The 18,698-nt window shown below is 40.4% G+C and overlaps 1 pseudogene; it reads right to left on the bottom strand.

Moving 5' to 3' along the window:
- LOC123930041 overlaps window positions 1-18,698 on the bottom strand; it is a 70,733-nt pseudogene that overhangs the window by 38,878 nt on the left and 13,157 nt on the right.

The following is an 18,698-nucleotide window of genomic DNA, read 5'->3' as shown; positions in this document are numbered from 1 at the left end:
ATAGATGCTGAAAAAGCATTTGACACAGTACAGCATCCTTTCTTGATCAAGACTCTTCAAAGTGTAGGGATAGAGGGCTCACTCCTCAATATCATCAAAGCCATCTATGAAAAACCCACAGCAAATATCATCCTCAAAGGAGAAAAACTTGAGAGCTTCTCCACTAAGGTCAGGAACATGGCAGGGAGGTCCACTATCACCACTGCTATTCAACATAGTACTGGAAAACCTAGCCTCAGCAATCATACAACAAAAAGAAATTAAAGGCATCCAAATCGGCAAAGAAGAAGTCAAACTCTCACTCTTTGCAGACGATATGATACTTTATGTGGAAAACCCAAAAGACTCCATTCCAAATCTGCTAGAACCTGTACAGTAATTCAGTAAAGTGTCAGGATATAAAATCAACAGAGAGAAATCAGTTGCATTTCTATACACCAAGAACAAGAGAGAAGAAAGAGAAATTAAGGAGTCAATCCCATTTATAATTGCATTGAAAACCATAAGATACTTAAGGGAAAACCTAACCAAAGAGGCAAAGAATCTGTATTCAGAAAACTATAAAGTACTCATGAAAGAAATGAGGAAGACACAAAGAAATGGAAAAGCATCCCATGCTCATGGATTGAAGAACAAATACTGTAAAAATGTTCAGGCAACTTAAAGCAATCTACACATTTAATGCAATCCCTATCAAAATACCATCAACTTTTTCAAAGAAATGGAACACATAATCATAAAATTTATATGGAACCAGAAAAGACCCCAAATACCCAGAGGAATGTTGAAAAAGAAAACCAAAGTTGGTGGCATCCCAATTCCAGACTTTAAGCTCTATTACAAAGCTGTCATCATCAAGACAGTATGGTACTGGCACAAAACAGACACGTAGATCAATGGAACAGAATAGAGAGCCCAGAAATAGACCCTCAACTCTATGGTCAACTAATCTTTGACAAAGCAGAAAAGAATGTCCAATGGAAAAAAGACAGTCTCATCAACAAATGGTGTTGGAAAAATTGGACAGCCACGGGCAGAAGAATGAAACTGGACCATTTCCTTACACCACACACAAAAATAGACTCAAAATGGAGGAAAGACCTATATGTGAGAAAGGAATCCATCAAAATACTTGAGGAGAACACAGGCAGCAACCTCTTCATCCTCAGCCACAGCAACTTCTTCCTAGAAACATCCACCAAAGGCAAGGGAAGCAAGGGCAAAAATGAACTACTGGGACTTCATCAAGATCAAAAGCTTTTGCACAGCAAAGGAAACAGTCAATACAACCAAAAGAAAACTGACAGAATGGGAGAACATATTTGCAAAATAGCCTATCAGATAAAGGGCTAGTACCCAAAATCTAAAAAGAGTTTAGCAAACTCAACACCCAAAGAACAAACAATCCAATCAAGAAATGGGCAGAGGACATGAACAGACATTTCTGCAAAGAAGACATCCAGGTGGCCAACAGACACATGAGAAAATGCTCCACATCACTCGGCATCAGGGAAATACAAATCAAAACCACAATGAGATACCACCTCACACCACTCAGAATGGCTAAAATTAACAAGTCAGGAAATGACAGATGCTGGCGGGAATGCAGAGAAAGGGGAACCCTCCTACACTGTTGGTGGGAATGCAAGCTGGTGCAACCACTCTGGAAAACAGCATGGAGGTTCCTCAAAAAGTTGAAAATAGAGCTACCCGATGACCCTGCAATCACACTACTGGGTATTTACCCTAAAGATACAAATGTAGTGACCTGAAGAGGCACATGCACCCAAATGTTTATTGCAGCAATGTCCACAATAGCCAAACTATGGAAAGAACCTAGATGTCCATCCACAAATGAATGCATAAAGAGGATGTGGTGCATAAATATAATGGAATAACATGCAGCCATCAAAAGAAATGAAATCTTGCCATTTGCAACAAAGTGGATGGAACCAAAGGGTATTATACTGAGCAAATTAAGTCAATCAGAGAAAGATGATTATCATATGGTGTCCCTGATATGAGGAATTTGAGAGGCAGAGTGAGGGGTTTGTGGGGGGAGGGAAGGAATAAATGAAACAAGATGGGATCGGGAGGGAGACAAACCATAAGAGACTCTTAATCTCACAAAACAAACTGAGGGTTGCTGTGGGGAGGGGAGTATGGAGAGGGTGGTTGGGTTATGGACATTGGGGAGGGTATGTGCTATGGTGAGTGCTGTGAAATGTGCACACCTGATTATTCACAGACCTGTACCCCTAGGGCAAATAATACATTACATGTTAATAAAAATAATCAATAAAAAGTGGAAAATTTAGTATGTTGTACACTTGAAAGTTGCTATGAGTAGATATTAAATGTTCTCACAAAAACAACAACAAAGTGGTAACTGTGGGAGGTGAAAGATGCATTAACTAATCTTAACTATGTTCAACATTTCAAAATAATTACACTGTATACATTAAACTTATGTTGTATGACAATTACATAGCTGGATCCCCCCGCCCTTTTTTTTAAAGTCTGTATGTGTGAAGTGAGTGAGTGTATGTTTCTATATAAAGAGAACAAAACAGGGGTGCCTAGGTCGTTCAGTTGGTTGAGCAACTAACTGCCTTCAGCTCAGGTCATGATCCTGGGGTCCCAAATGGAGTCCCGCACCGGGCTCCCCACTCCGTGGGGCAGTCTGCTTCTCCCTCTGACCTTCTACCCTCTCATGCTCTCTCTCGCCCTCTTTCTCAAATAAATAAATAAGATCTTTAAAAAATATATTTAAGGGCTCCTGGGTGGCTCAGTGGATTAAGCCTCTGCCTTCGGCTCAGGTCATGATCTCAGGGTCCTGGGATCAAGTCCCGCGTCGGGCTCTCTGCTTGGCAGGCAGCCTGCTTCTTCCTCTCTCTCTCTCTGCCTGCCTCTCTGCCTACTTGTGATCTCTCTCTGTCAAATAAATAAATAAAATCTTAAAAAAATAAAATAAAAAATATATTTAAAAGGAGAGAGAGAGAGAACGAAACATGAGAATCTCAAAACAGGAGTTTTTTCCTAATTGGAATCGAAATTGAGGAACCAAAGTTAGAAGTGAGACAAAGACTTTTCTTTCGATTCACTACTTATTCTTTTGTACCCTGTACATGAATTCCTTAAAAGAGAGAACTATGTCTCCCAAAAACCAACGACTGCCATGACAAATCATAAAATACACTCTCTCCCTACAGATTTTTTTCACTTAAAAATATTGCCTTTTCATTTAGGATTTCTAAAAACAAACAAACAAACAAACAAACAAAAGAAACATAACAAAACAAAACTTAAACCAAAGAACTTCTTCACCCTTCTCAAAAAAAAAAAAAAAAAAAAAGTCATGGGATAAAATGCAACAAAACATGTGTTGTTGCCCTTCCAAATTACGGAATGTGTTATCTTCCTTGTGTAGGGAAGAAAATTTTCCCTTCTTTCCTTCTAGGTTCTTTGGCTGCCTAATAAAATAAAATGACACAAAACAGATTAACAGGAGAAAAACAAATTTAATTTTGTACATTTGGAAGCCTCCAAAATATGAGGCTCAAAGAATTGAGCCAAGCAGCTTTTATACCTTTTAGGCAAAGAAACAATAAATTTGTGAAGAACTGACAAGACCAAGAGTTCGGGCTTGGGGTAGTACATTAGTGAGAAAGTAACAAGGTTTGTTTATACAGCCTTCTCAGCCTTGAATTCCCTATCTCTGGTGTTAAGGATGCCTTCCAATCTCCTGGTATAGGGAGAATACCTTCACAGCTGTGGGATTTACTTCCTGCTTTCACGGGAATAAGGGAGGATCAGAGTGTCCTTCCTGCATTAGTTTTTTCTCAAGTAACTTTAATTCAAAATCATCATTATGCCAAAGTGGCACATTCTGGGGTGGCATCTGCTGCTCCCCTTCAGGAAGGAAGGACTAGATTTGAAAAAGGGAGCTTTTAAAGCAGTTTGCATTTATTATTTTTATTTTGTCTTTTTTTTTTTTACCTTTTTTTTTTTTTTTTTTTGAGAGCCAGTGAACATGGGGAAAGGGAGGGGATAGGCAGAGGGAAAGGAAGAGAGAGAATCTTAAGCAGGCTCCACACTCAACTCAGAGCCCAATTCAGGGCTCGATTTCACAACCCTGAGATCACCACCTGAGCCAAAATCAAGAGTCAGATGCGTAACCTGACAGAGACACCCTGATGCCCCAGCAGTTTGTATCTTAACAAACCATGAGAGACTGTGGACTCTGAGAAACACACTGAGGGTTTTGGAGGAGGGTGGGGTAGGGGGTTGGGTGAGCCTGGTGGGGTATTGTGGAGGGCACATATTGCATGGAGCACTGGATGTGGTACATAAACAGTGAATTCTAGAACACTGAAAAACAATTAAATTTTTTTTAAAGCCTCTTTCCCCCTTTTTTTCTTTCAGTCTCAGGCAAGTATGGGCAGAGTTTTAGTTACACTGCAGACTGTTTACATTTCAAAGACATGGTAAAATCGGCATCTTCAAGAAACAGAGAAAGATGCAAGTTTTCCTTGGAGTTTTGAGGTGTTTTTCTTTTTCTATTATCAATAGTCTGGACAAATTAGCATTTAAATGTTTCCCTCTTTTTCTTAAGTGCAGGACAATTGTACTTCCAACATCCAGATTTTTACAATAGTTATAAATGTATGGAGGCAAATAGGAAAGGGTTTGCGTGGACTTTGTGTTGCTCTCAGAGTTATGCTTTTGTTTCTCCAAAGATTCAAGTTGCAAATCAAGAATTGTTGATTTTAACTTTTTTCCTCTTGCATTCCTGGTAAGCTCTCATTAAAAAAAAGAAAAAGAAAAAGAAAATTGTTTGCAGCTTTCATTAGAATGCTGAGAGGTTGACTAGCTCGCCCACCTACACTATTTTGAATTTGCCTTTTTCTATCAGGGAAAATTTTTTCTGCTAAGGAGGAAATTTAAAGATTTCTATGTTCCGGAGCTTCAGGGTTTACTGCAGTTTGCCTTTATAAAATCTGTATAAAGCATTCAAAAAAGGTCCTAGGATGCTCTCCTTTCCTAGTGCACAATTCAACCTTAAACCAATCTGTTTATTTTATTTATTTATTTGTCTATCTATTTATTTTTAGAGAGAGTGCACGTGTGCAGATATGCAAGGAGGTGGGGAGCACAGGGAGAGTGGGCCTCCTAAGCAGGCTCTATACCCAGCACAGAGTCCGACATGGGACTCTATCTCACAACCCCAACATCATGACCTGAGTCAAAATCAGGAGTTGGGTGCTCAACCAACCAAGCCACCCAGGTGCCCTGACGAATTCACTTTATAGGGAAAGACACGACTATTGCTTCTATCAACCCCTGAACACTGTCCTATAGCTGATCTGTACCCCAAATAATTTGTAGGAGGGCCATTTGTTTCCTGTGTGTAGGGAAGAAGGTTATGAATGGCCCCTAATATTTTAAATTCCTTCCTCAATTTGGTAGCATCTTCTGAAAGTAGAGGTAAAGGGCTTTAAATTTTTAAAAATCTGTTGCTGTCTTGGGCACAGGAATTCTTTTCAGGGGTGGGGGTTGCGGGGCAGTGAGGATACATCTGAAAAGGACATTGCCTGGGAAGGTCTGAAGCTGGCAGAGCCTGATTACAGAGCCCTGGAAAGCAGAAACAGTGAAGTGGACCACACTGTCCAGCCCTTGTGATTCTGTTAATTCACTTCCTGGCTGTCAGTATGTACACGAATAACCTGTAGACCCTATGCCCAGAGATAAGGACGGACTAAAGATAAGGATGGAGTGCTCTCTGTAAGTTGTATAGGGAAAGGAAAGTTAAAACAGGTAGGGTGCTTGAAAAAAGCAGGGTGTTTAAGGGATTTTCTGAGAAAGGTAGAAGAGTTTGGGAGCTACAAGACTCTGGTGAGGAGATGGATCTGGATTTTAAGAAAGAGACATTATATCAGATGTGGACTTTAGGTTTTGTTCTATGTCTAATTTCAGATCTTCCGTCTTATTAAATAGGTTCTTTAAGGCTAGCCATTATATCCCTTTGTGTCTTCTTTTCAATTTGATCTTCCATAGGTACCAATAAGGCAATTCTTTAAGATGAAGAGTCTCTAAAAAAATTTCATTCAAATATACCAATCAAAGCATCCCCCATTTGACTATTAATAAGTAGGATCTTAACATTAATCTCAGCAGTGACTCAAACCAAAAACTTTTTATGACTTAATCATAGACACAAGGGGTGTCCCAAAGGAGCATGCAAAAGATGTAGCCCTCAGAAGATCCAGAAAGTTCACTCCCAGAGTTAGCCTAAGAGAGTGAAGATCTTTGTTGTCACAGGCTATAACAATGGTATAATGTAAAGCATGTCTCTGGTCTCCCATGGGAATGTGAGATGCCTCCACTCACATACTTGCTAATCTGAGACACTGAGTAGGCAAATGGGACTTCTCCAGGACCAACAAGACAACGGAGGTTGAGATGACAAAGAACTGCTATAGACCGGGACCCCTTACAACAAATTCCCCTGAAAGCTGGCAAGATTGGGCAAAAGCTGGCTGCTTGTGATTTCATGTCTCAGAACTTAGTCTATTCAACTGGCTACCATATGCATCTTCTGGCTGGCGGAGACCAGAGACAACATTCTCACTGGTCACGAAGCCCAGCTCTAAGCACATAGCAAAATGAAGACACAAAGAAAAACTATGACCTCTCAGGAGGAAAGGAATCAATAGAAAACAATAGTACCCATAACAAATCTTTACCAGAGTCACTATACCCAAGGGACTAATGCACACTAATATTTTCTCCTGGTAATCTAAATTTAGAGCAGGAAAAGGACTCTCCCTGCTCTCACTTCCACCAGATCCAGTAGGCAGAGATCCCAAGGCTGATGTGGTAAGAATTCTCTCCTTGCAGCAGCTCTTGTCAGAGGTCCCAACATCACTCAGCTGTGGCTGCCCCAGAGCAAGCAATGTGCAGAGCCCCACTTTGGGTGCCAGAACTGCAGAAAAGGAAATCTTTTCCCTTCTTCCCTTCTAGGTTCCTTGGCTGGTCTAATAATTAAATTGACATAAGAAAGATTAACAGGAAAAATATTTAATTTCTACACATCAGTCCCAAAGATAGGAGGCTCAGAGAAATGACCAGAGCAGGCAGCTTTTAGACCCTTTCGACAAAATCTGTGAAGAATTGACAAGACTAAGAGTTTGAGCTTAGAGTAAATAAATGAGGAAGTCAGTAGATTTGTTTAGACAACCTTCTCAGCCTTGAATTCCCCATCTCTGGTATTAAGGATACCTTCCAACCTCCTGGTATAAGGAGGAAACCTTCACATATGGGAGATTTATTTCCCACCATCAGGAACAGAAAGGAGGGTCAGAGTATCCTTGTCTGGGCTATTTCTCAAGTAACTTTATTTGAAATAATCAGTATGCCAAAGTGGCATGATATGGTGGGATATTCTGTTTACTTTACTTGAACTCCGCAGTAGAAATATAAACTATTTTTTTTTCACATGTATAAAATGAAAGGCAGGGAAATTAACAGACTTGCCTCAAGTGACTCAGCCAATACTTTGTAGATTTGGAGTCTGAACACGGGTTGTCCATTCCAAAGCCTCTACAATGTTCAGTTTATTAAACTGCCTTTTTTTCATTCTGTCCAAATCCTTTCACTGGCTTGGATTTTGCAATACCAAATACTGTCTGAAATAGGAGTGCCACTGTTTAGAGCTTAACAACATCATAGTTGGAAGAAGACTTTTACCTTAGACTTGTATTTGTATGGCCTTGCTTGACTACATACTAGTAAAAATAATCACGATCATATCAGAAGTGAAAGGACTTCTCACCACCACCTCTCACTCATGACTGAGTCCTAATTATGTGCTGGGAATCATGCTAGACACTCTAGACATATCATCTTCTTTAAGTAGAGCATTATAGTAGTCCCATTGGCCTTGGTGTTATAGACTGATCAGTGCCCCCCCGCCAACTCAGATAATGAAGTCTAAACCCCTAATACTATAGAATGTGACTATATTTGGAGATAAAGCCTTTATAGGAATAATTAAGACTAAATGGGATCCTATGAGTGTCAAGTGACTTGGTGACAACAATTTCCTTTTCTCTTTTTTTGTTAACTGTTTATTTTCCAACAACTTTATTTCCGTTTTGTTTGCATTTGGGGAAGAGCAGCTTAAGACCACTCAGTGGGGGGCACCTGGGTGGCTCAGTTGGTTAAGCATCTGACTTGATGTCAGCTCAGGTTAAGATCTCAGTGTTGTGGGATCAAGCCCCATGTCGCGCTCTGTGCTCATCAGAGAGTCTGCTTCTCTCCCTCTCTCCCTCTGTCCCTACCGCTGTTCCAGCTCTGTCTCTAAAATAAAGAAATAAATCTTTAAAAAAATAAAAAAATGAAAAAATAAAAAAAGACCACTCAGTGGTTGCTGCGACCCACTGAGTGGCGTGAGCGGTGGGAGCTGCTGACCAGACTTCGGTGGCTAGCTGAGTGTTCCAGTCTTCAGCAGGAAACTGCTGAACAGGCACCAAGGGCACCTGCACGCCTTCAGACCAGTCTGCAACTTTAGCCATGAACTCAGGAGCGGATGCCGTCCATACACCCTGAAATTCCTCCTTCTTGGTCACAGCCTTTCCAGCAGTGGCCTGCTCTTCTTTTCAATCTCTTCGGGATCTCTGTAGAAGCAGAGATCAGGCGTGACCTCCTATGGGCGCTCACAGGAAATGGTGCCATGCATGCGCAGAACTTCCCTGACCCGCATCTACAACAGACCCACTGAGTGAGCTCCCTTGTTGTTGCAATGGATGGCAATGTCCACAGAGCACAGAGGAGAGTCTGTGTTACACAGAGCTATGGTAGGCAGGTTAACATGACATGCCTCTGTGAGAGGCTGGTGGTCAGCCCTGGGATCAGTAACCACCAGTAGTCTGGGCTCCCAGAAGGCTGCCTGGATGCGGTTAGTGAACATTCCAGGAGTGAAGCAGCCAGCAACATCAGTGGTTCCAGTAGCCGCAGCAAATTTCAGCACAGCTTGCTGGCCAGGATTCCTAGATGATATGACACCTACATCAGCTGGGTTATCAATGGCAACAATGGCATGAGCTGCCAACAGAAGCTTCTCCCAGGTTCTCTTCAAATTTATGTTATAGATACCATGACTGTTCCATTTAGAAGTCAAGGTTGGTGCCACCTAAATGGGTTCGCGCTGCAAGGAATTTGAGGACATCCTCCTCCTTCATTTGCAGGATATCAAGGGCTCTGGACACTGTGAAAGTTTCCCCTCAAGTTACAAGGGGAATGCAAAACAATGCCAGATGGACCCTTCCCTGGGTAGCGTGGATAAAGTATTTTTTCTTCTTTTTTTCATTGCAGATATTTATTTTAGTTTTGTTAATTTCAAATATTCATTGACCTCTTGGTGTCACTTGGTGTCAATATAACTGATGTCCTTATAAGAAGTGACAGAAAGGGGCGCCTGGGTGGCTCAGTGGTTTAAGCCTCTGCCTTCAACTCAGGTCATGATCTCAGGGTCCTGGGATCGAGCCCCGCATCGGGCTCTCTGCTCAGCAGGGAGCCTGCTTCCCCCTCTCTCTCTGCCTGCCTCTCTGCCTACTTGTGATCTCTCTCTCTGTCAAATAAATAAGTTCTTTAAAAAAAAAAAAAAAAGAAGAAGTGACAGACAGGGGCACCTGGGTGGCTCAGTGGGTTAAAGCCTCTGCCTTCAGCTCAGGTCATGATCCCAGCGTCCTGGGATCGAGCCCCGCATCAGGCTCTCTGCTCAGCAGGGAGCCTGCTTCCTCCTCTCTCTCTGTCTGCCTCTCTGCCTGCTTGTGATCTCTGTCTGTCAAATAAATAAATAAAATCTTAAAAAAAAAAAAAGAAGAAGAAGTTACAGACAGCAGGGATGCAGGCACACAGAGAAAAGGCCATGTGGGGGCTCAGTGAGAAGGGGACAATCTGCAAGCCAAGGAAAGAGGCCTTAGCAAAAACCGAACCTGCTGACACTTTGATCTCCGATTTCTAGCTCTCCCAAGTATGAGAAAATAAATTTCTGTTGTTTAAACCACCCTATCTTTGGCATTTTGTTAAGGCCACTGTAGCAAACTAAAACACATGTAAGACATGATAAATTTCAGTAAGATTTCTGTACTCCTGAAACAGATTTAAAGCAAGAAAAACTAACACAACTGAAAAATCAGTCATGCAATTCTAGTGCTACCAATCCTCCTGCTTTTTGGCAATGGCTATGGGATCGAGGGGTGTTCTTTTTCCACCTGGGACATACAGAGCTAATAACTGTGCTTCAGTCCAAGACAATGACATTGACTAGGAGCCCGTTGTCAATCAAGATCAGTATATTATTAGAAAGGCCTAACAAGTAAAATGGAAAACAGGAACCTTCAGAGAAGGCATGCATGTTGTATGAATGTGAGAATAGGTCAGAGTGGTACAGGTGTTCTCTAACATTCTCACAGAAAAGTCCATTCTCCACATGTGAATGATGAAATAAATCCTCAAAGGGGTCAAACAGAAGATAGTTCTTTCAGTAAAGATACTCAATAAAAAACCTCATGCAAAACAATAATTATTAAAGGCCAAGCAGAAACCACGACATTTGGCAAAGAGGCTGGCCTTACCTAAAAGATCACAACTGGGGACGGCACAGACAGAGTGTTAAAAAGAGAGCCTATCAGGGACCTTTTGTGGGGATGTCATGAAAACCAAGCCCAAAGATTATTTTCCACAGATAAACTGCTGAGGCCAACAGAGGAGGGGTTGTGGATAAAGGAAGTATATTTTAGGTGAACTCGATCTGAAATAGCCAGTTCTCTAGAGACATTTTACATATAAACAATGTTTTTATTCAGACGTCTTAGAAACAGAAGCTGAGGACCCTACTCATCAAGTCCGGTAACATGAAACAGAAACAATGTAACGTTATTTTCTGAACTATTAAGTTAAAAGTCTGTCTACATTTCTGAGCATGCCTGGGTCTCTGCAGTTCATCGTACACTGGGTTAGTCAGGATAGATATTTGAGGTTGGCAAAATAACCATCATTTCTGTCCAAACAACCCTCAACAAACAGAGCCGAGGGCTTTGGTTCTAAATCAGAGAAAGTCTCTCTCCCATGCTAAAACAATTAGAGAACAAAATAAATAGATAAAAAACAAAAAATAAATAAAACAGAGAACAGCAAATATTAACTGAGAGCCACTTAGATCTGTGTCAGATTTTACACCAAAGAAAACAAGCATGAATAAAAAACAGTTCTGGGTCACTTGGGTGGCTCAGTCAGTTAAGCATCTGGCTTCTGTCATGATCTCGCTGTCCTGGGATGGAGCCCTTGAGTTGGGCTCTGCACTCAGTGGGGACTCTGCTTGTCCCTCTGCCCCTCCCCCTGCTCCTGCTCATGTGCCCTCTCTTTCTCAAGTAGTTCTTTTAAAAAAAAGCAGGTCTGTGCTTAAGGCAATATATATCCAAAATAAGGGAAAGACGAACACTGAATTAATCTTAATTCGAGGTAGAATATGAGATGTCACAGGAAAGGTACAAATAATGTGCAGTGGGAATCAGAAAAGGGATAGGTGCCTCTAACTGCATGATGGAAGCAAATTGGGAAAGGTTTATAGAGGAGATAAGCTTTGAAATATATCTTAAGGAATCAGCAGGTTTCCATAGATGAAGATGAGAGGAAGTCCATTCTCAGGGTGAGCAAAGAGCAGAAGAAATTTGGTGATGCAAATGTGCAGTCTCAGTTTTAGAAGATATAAATAATCTAGATTGACAGAGTTAAATACAATTATATAATTTTGTGGGGTTTCACTAAGACATACAACACAGAAGCCAGAAAAGATAGACAGATTTAACTACAAAAAGAGTAAATTCTTTATATTATGAAACATACCATACACAAAGGTAAAAGACAAGTGCCTGAAAATGAAAACCTTTGCAATAACATGTGACCAGATAGCATGCCACAAGGCAAATATCCAAATATCCCCTGGTGTAGAAATTTTCTAGGAAGTATCAGCTGATCACACTCTAATTAAAAAGAGAAACTGATCACAGATGAGGATGGAATTATGAACATTATTACAAACAAGATTTCTTACAAAATATTTACAAAACAATAATGATAATTACATGTCACATTGCAAGGGATGATCCAAACCTATTTCCAAATAATTCATGTCATATGCTTTTATTACTAAAAAAATATTTATAGATTCAGACATATATTCAACAATGTAAGTTAGAGAAAACAATGACCTGGCTGGCTCAGTCGGTAGAGCAAGGGGTTTGTGATCTCAGGTGGAGCCCTACCTTAGGCGTGGAGCCTACTAAAACACAAACAAACAAATCCAAAACTAAACAAAAACAGAAAGAACATAACAAAAGAATAAAAAGAAAGCAGAATGAAACTATGAATGTAAGAATGAAGAGTTGTTTGTTTGTTTTAAAGAAAAGAAGTAGATCCAGTTTCACTGTTCTGCATGTGGCTGTCCAATTTTCCCACCACCATTTATTGAGGAGGCTGTCTTTTTCCCATTGGATATTTTCTCCTGCTTTGTCAAAGATCAGTTGATCCTAAAGTTGAGGATCCATTTCTGGGCTCTCTATTCTGTTCCATTGATCTATGTGTCTGTTTTTGTGCCAGTACCATGTTGTCCTGATGATCACAGCTTTGTAATAGAGCTTGAAGTCAGGCTTTGGGGTGCCCCCAGCTCTTTTCTTTTTCAACATTCCCCTGGCTATTAAGGGTCTTTTTTGTTTTCATACAAATTTTAGGATTATTTGTTCCAGCTCTGTGAAAAATGTCAATGGTATTTTAATAAGGATTACACTGAATGTGTAGATTGCTCTGGGCAGCACAGACATTTTAACAATGTTTAAATCTTCCAATCCATGAGCATGGAACCAGTTAGAATGGCTAAAATGAACAAGACACAAAGTAACAAATGTTGGCAAGGATGTGAAGAAAGGGAAAACCTCTTACACTGTTGGTGGGAATGCAAGCTGGTGCAGCCACTCTGGAAAACAGTATGGAGGTTCCTCAAGAAGTTAAAAAGAGAGCTACCCTAAAACCCAACAATTGCACTACTGGGTATTTATCCCAAAGATACAGATGTAGTGAAAAGGAGGGGCACACATACCCCAATGTTCATAGCAGCAATGTCCACAATAGCCAAACTGCGGAAGGAGCTGAGATGTCCTTCGACAGATGAATGGATGAAGAAGATATGGTTTATATGCACAGAGGAGTATTATTCAGCCATCAGAAAGGATGGATACCTACCATTTGAATCAACATGGATGGAACTAGAGGGTATTATGCTAAGTGAAATAAATCAATCAGAGAAAGACAATTATTATATGTTTTCACTCATATTTGGAATATAAGAAACAGTGCAGAGGATCATAGGTGAACGGAGAATGGGAAGAAATCAGAGAGGGAGACAAACCATGAGAGACTCTTGACTCTGGGAAACAAACTGAGGATCATTGCAGAAGGGGAGATGGGTGAGGGAATGGGGTAACCAGGTGATGGGAATTAAGGAGGGCACATGATGTGATGAGCACTGGGTGTTATACACAACTAATCAATCATTGGGCACTACATCTGAAGATGATGTACTATATGCTGGTTCACTGAATTAAAAAAAAAAAGCAGAAAAAGAAAAAAAGTTGTGAAACCAAAATGTGACTCTTTAAAAATTTAATGTAAACATTAAGACAAAAAGTGAATAAAAGCAATACTGAAGAGACTTAAAATTATTATCTGTAGTCTTCCCAATGTCCTTAACCAATATTGCAGTTCTAATCCGATTTGAAAGAAAAGTTTAGGCAGTTCAAATAAAGATCCTTACACCCTTGGATAATAGCAAGCCTGGCAGAAGCTGGAAAAATGAAAATCATGAAGGAGATCCTGTATTTTCAGATATGAATATAAACTACAGTGTAAGAGGAATTGAAACAGACTGGAATTAGCAACAGAATATATACTCAGTTTAGTGCACCTGAACTGAAAGTTTGGAAGTAGAATAAAAATATTCATATATTTAGAGAAAAATACTGCTGGTATTTCAAATGAGAGAGAAAATATAGGGAAAAAAACTACATAAAAATGGTCTTTTGGGGGCACCTTGGTGGCTCAGTGGGTTAAGCCTCTGCCTTCGATTCAGGTCATGATCTCAGGATCCTGGGATGAAGCCCCGCATCAGGCTCTCTGCTCAGCAGGGAGCCACTTCCCCCTCTCACTCTCTACCTGCTGCTCTGCCTCCTTGGGATCTCTGTCAAATAAATAAAATATTTTTTTTAATTTTTTTTCTTTTTTTTTTTTACAGAGAGAGAGAGAGAGAGAGAGAGATTACAAGTAGGCAGAGCAGCAGCCAGAGAGGGGAGGAAGCAGGCTCCCTGCCAAGCAGAGAGCCCGATACGGGGCTCGATCCCAGGACCCTGAGATCATGACCCGAGCTGAAGGCAGAGGCTTAACCCACTGAGCCACCCAGGCGCCCCAAATAAAATATTTTTTAAAAAATAGTCTTTTTTTAAACCACAAAAAATGCCTATGAATGCCATAAAAATATACATACTCTGAATAAAAAAACATGCCATAAGCTAAATGACAAGATTTTTTAAAAAATATACCATTGTTGACTTATCAAATCAGTAAAGATAAAAAGAGTGAGAATCCTCGGTAAAGTTATAAGCATTTCCCTTAAACTGCTGATTCTAACAGAATTGGTGCAGTCTTTCTGGGAGATAATTAGATGACAGAACTAAGGGCAGAAGCAAAAGATCAGACCAGGGAATAGAGTCATGATTGTAGCTGAAGACTTTTGAATTGTGTGTTTTTTTATATAGGCGTGTGGATATTCATACTTGTAAATTTGGAGTATTATTCAGAGTTTGGTATGGTAAGCAAAAGTGGACAGGAAAGGATTTCATAAAGAGGGTTGGGACTTATCAAACCACTGAAAGAGTTAAAGGGTTACAGGTCAGGAAAAACAGGCATGGGCTTTCAAGAAGTGAGGAGGCTACTATCTAGATTCTAGAAGAGATGAGTCATAGGAGAATGCCCAGGAAGGCGCACACACCTCATGTCTGCTCTGTCCCTACCAGTTGGCCCAGTACAGCTGAGGAAGGAGAATAAAGGTTTCTATTTTGTCCCCCAGATCTTGCTTGACTGTTTTTTATTTGTAGATTCTAACCTAGACTTTACTGTGAAAGGGATACAGAAAGAATTTAGAAGGGAGTGCAAATGATGCTGAAGACACACATTTATTCTGAATTTTCTATTTCTGTGTGTGTGCATGTGTGTTAGAGACAGTAATTCATTCAATATTCAATAGATATTTACAGAGCATCTAACATATGTCAGGTCTTATATTAAGCAACAGAGATACAGCAGTCAGGGAGTGTAGGGTCTAGAGGAGAGAGATGTAATAAATGGGACAAAAGTAACATATAGTAATCTACACAGCAATTAATGTTAGGGAGAAAAATAAGGGAATGGGGGTATAAGAGGGTCACAATTTAGATACTGTGGTATGGAAACCTTCACTGAGAAAGGCACATCTAAGTAGATACCTAAAGCTTGGGAAGAAGAAAACCATCAGGATATCTTGAGAAGGTATTCTAGGTAGAGGGATGAGCAAGTGACCAGGTCCTGGCGTGCTCCTGAAATAGCAAGGAGGCCAGTGTGGCTGAAGAAGGGCAGAGGGGAGAGTGAGCTATAGGAAAAAATCTCAGAGAAATAAGTGGGGTGATGTAAGTAGGGCATTAGGTATCACTGTAAGAATTTTGAATTATGTCCCCAATGAGATGGAAGCCACTGGAAGGTTTTAAAAAAGGAGTTAACATAATCAGGCTTATGCTCACAAAGGCTTCTAAATGAAAGGGACGGGGACAAAATCAGAAGCAGGGAGGCCACTTGACCTATTTTAATAATCAATATGTGGGGCAGCAGAGATGGTGAGAAATTGTGGGTTTCTGGATGCTTTTTAAAAGGAGACCACAGGGGGCGCCCGGGTGGCTCTGTGGGTTAAAGCCTCTGCTTTTGGCTCAGGTCGTGATCCCAGAGTCCCATGTCAGGCTCTCTACTTCAGCAGGGAACCTGCTTCCTTCCCCCACTCTCTCTCTCTCTGCCTGCCTCTCTGCCTACTTGTGATCTGTGATCTCTGTCTGTTAAATAAATAAATGAAATCTTAAAAAAAAAAAAAAAAAAAAAAAGGAGACCATGGGGCACCTGAGTGGCTCAGTGGGTTAAAGCCTCTGCCTTCGGTTAGGGTCGTGATCCCACGGTCCTGGGATCGAGCCCCACATCAAGCTCTCTGCTCATTGGGGAGCCTGCTTCCTCTTCTCTCTCTGCCTGCCTCTCTGCCTACTTGTGATCTCTGTCAAATAAATAAAATTTAAAAAAAAAAAGTATTTAAAAGGAGACCAGGATGACACTAAGATTTTAATGAGATTTATCATTACTAAGGCTGGGAGTCTACAGAAGGAATGGTTTTGCAGAGGACAACTTGGAGGAGATCAGTTTGGACGTGTTGTTTTAGATGTCAGTGAGGCATTCAACAGTAATGCTGAGACACAGTCACAGTTACAGGGTAGCCAACCCAGTCCTAAAGTTTCCCTCAGCTTGACTCAGTTTAAGACCAGTTTCTTCCTGATTAGAGGCTCCTTTTCTCAGCTGCATTTACTTCAGAAAACCTGGAACTGCCAATTCTTTCCCTGCCCCTTTGAGCCGTCAATCTCCTCCCACCTCTTGTGATATTTACAACCCATAAATGTCTTTCTCCAGGACCTGGTCACCATCCTTTTGAAATGTAATCATCAAGAAAGACAGTGACCCCTTCTCCCAGTCTCTGTGGGAGGGCAGGAGCCTAAACTTGACAAGTGTAAGTTAGCAAACACAGCTGGCCTGTAGCAAGAGTCTTGAATAGTCTTCCCTGCCCTGGTTTAACAGTCCAGTGCAATTTTTCTTTGAGAGGACAGGGCAGATGCTAAAGATCAATTTGGAAGGCATCACTGTATCTATTTAAAGATTATTCTTTCAACATAAATTTCCTACAAGTAACATAAGCATATTGACCTATTTTGCTTCTACTACAAATACAAATGTATTGATTTATTTAGCCGCTATAACACTGTAATTACTAAAGATAACCAACATAAATTGCCTCAAATTCTAAATAATTCTTCTTTGTCCCTGGAACCCAAACACTGGGTATTTCCAACTTTACTGTAAGTACTGGAGCAACGCAAAACCCTTCTCAGGGGTCTAGAGTTGTAAAGGTGATTGATTTGTTTATGGGAAATATAAAAGCTTTGCATCTTTAGGCTCTCTTAGAATTCTTCCCTATTTCTTCTCTTCCCACCTTGCCTTACTTTCTGTCTTCACTCTCAAGGTGTCTTATCTTTTCAGATTCATGGCCTTCATAGGTTGTCCCCACAGAGGGAGGGAGGGAGGAAGAGAGAGAGAGAGAGGAAGACACCCACCCTAAGAGCTAGAGTGAAACCCAACAGGAGATAAAGATAAAGATAGCTCAGGACTGATGCTGTAGGCTTTTTTTTTCCCCTGATTTTTGCTCCTCAGATGGTTTTCCTTTGGTTTTCTATATAAGACTTGAGAATAGAGAATATGCACCTTGAGTAAACATTCCCAAGAAGCCAATATGCCAACTTTTTGCTTCAGGCAACTTGAGTTTCTATTCTAGGAAAAGATGAATTTAAAAAAAATCTAGCACATGGTTTAGCCTAAGCCATGACGATGAGCAGAGGTTGCAAACACGGGTTTTGGGTCTAAATGAGAGCTGATAATAAATTAAAGAAAATGTATAAATAAAAGAATACCATCCCAAGTTGCAAAAGCAGAAAAAATGGCATAAATGTTCGAAAGAAGGCCAGAAGCAGTGACAAAATGTGTTTTCATAAGCACTCACTTGGTAAGGCACAGTTACTATTAGGGTCAGCCAAATTACATATTTCGGCCTCAGGCCTGTGAGCTTATGTTAATTTGAACAGCTGTTCCGAAGATGTTCAGTGCTATTTGTTTGACAGATGGAGAAGATGGTACTCACTAATGGCCTCAGTTGCTTTGACACAAACCGATTTCCCCATCGTTAAAACTTTCTTGCAATATCAGTTGCAAATAGCTTTGACAATCTGAACCCATTCTTCAGTGCTGACATCCTAAAGAAGAACTTTTCAAAATCTGAGATCCTCACTTGAAAGAAGATGATTGTTATTATAACCAACTTCCCTTTATTTTCTTCCAAAGAAGAATTGAGGAATGGGGAACTGTGGGTCATACATATATCCCCATTGTTTGAAGTAGATTGTCAGTCACCTCTGTTTCTGATTGTCATTATTTGGAGCTGATCTCCCCTACCTTCGGAAATAAAGAGGATGATTACATTTTATTCACAAGAAGGGATTTATAAGACACGTAGTGTTAGAAGAAACAGCTGCTTCTCTTTACTATGGCATTTTCTTTCTTTTCATTGCATAGGAAGTCAGCTGGGAGATGCTACTAAATGTTGAATTGAATGAAACGCCAAGTTAGTGTTTGTTACGATTTAGAAATAATATTTTCCTAATTGTTTTTATAGAAGAGAGGAAAACACCCTGAAAATAATGTCTCATCAGGACAAATAAGACAGAAGACACAATCAAAGCAAAGACCATTCA

This window comes from Meles meles, chromosome 18, assembly GCF_922984935.1.
Source record: "Meles meles chromosome 18, mMelMel3.1 paternal haplotype, whole genome shotgun sequence".
Taxonomy (NCBI): Eukaryota; Metazoa; Chordata; class Mammalia; order Carnivora; family Mustelidae; genus Meles; species Meles meles.
This window is presented reverse-complemented; position numbering and strand designations above follow the sequence as displayed.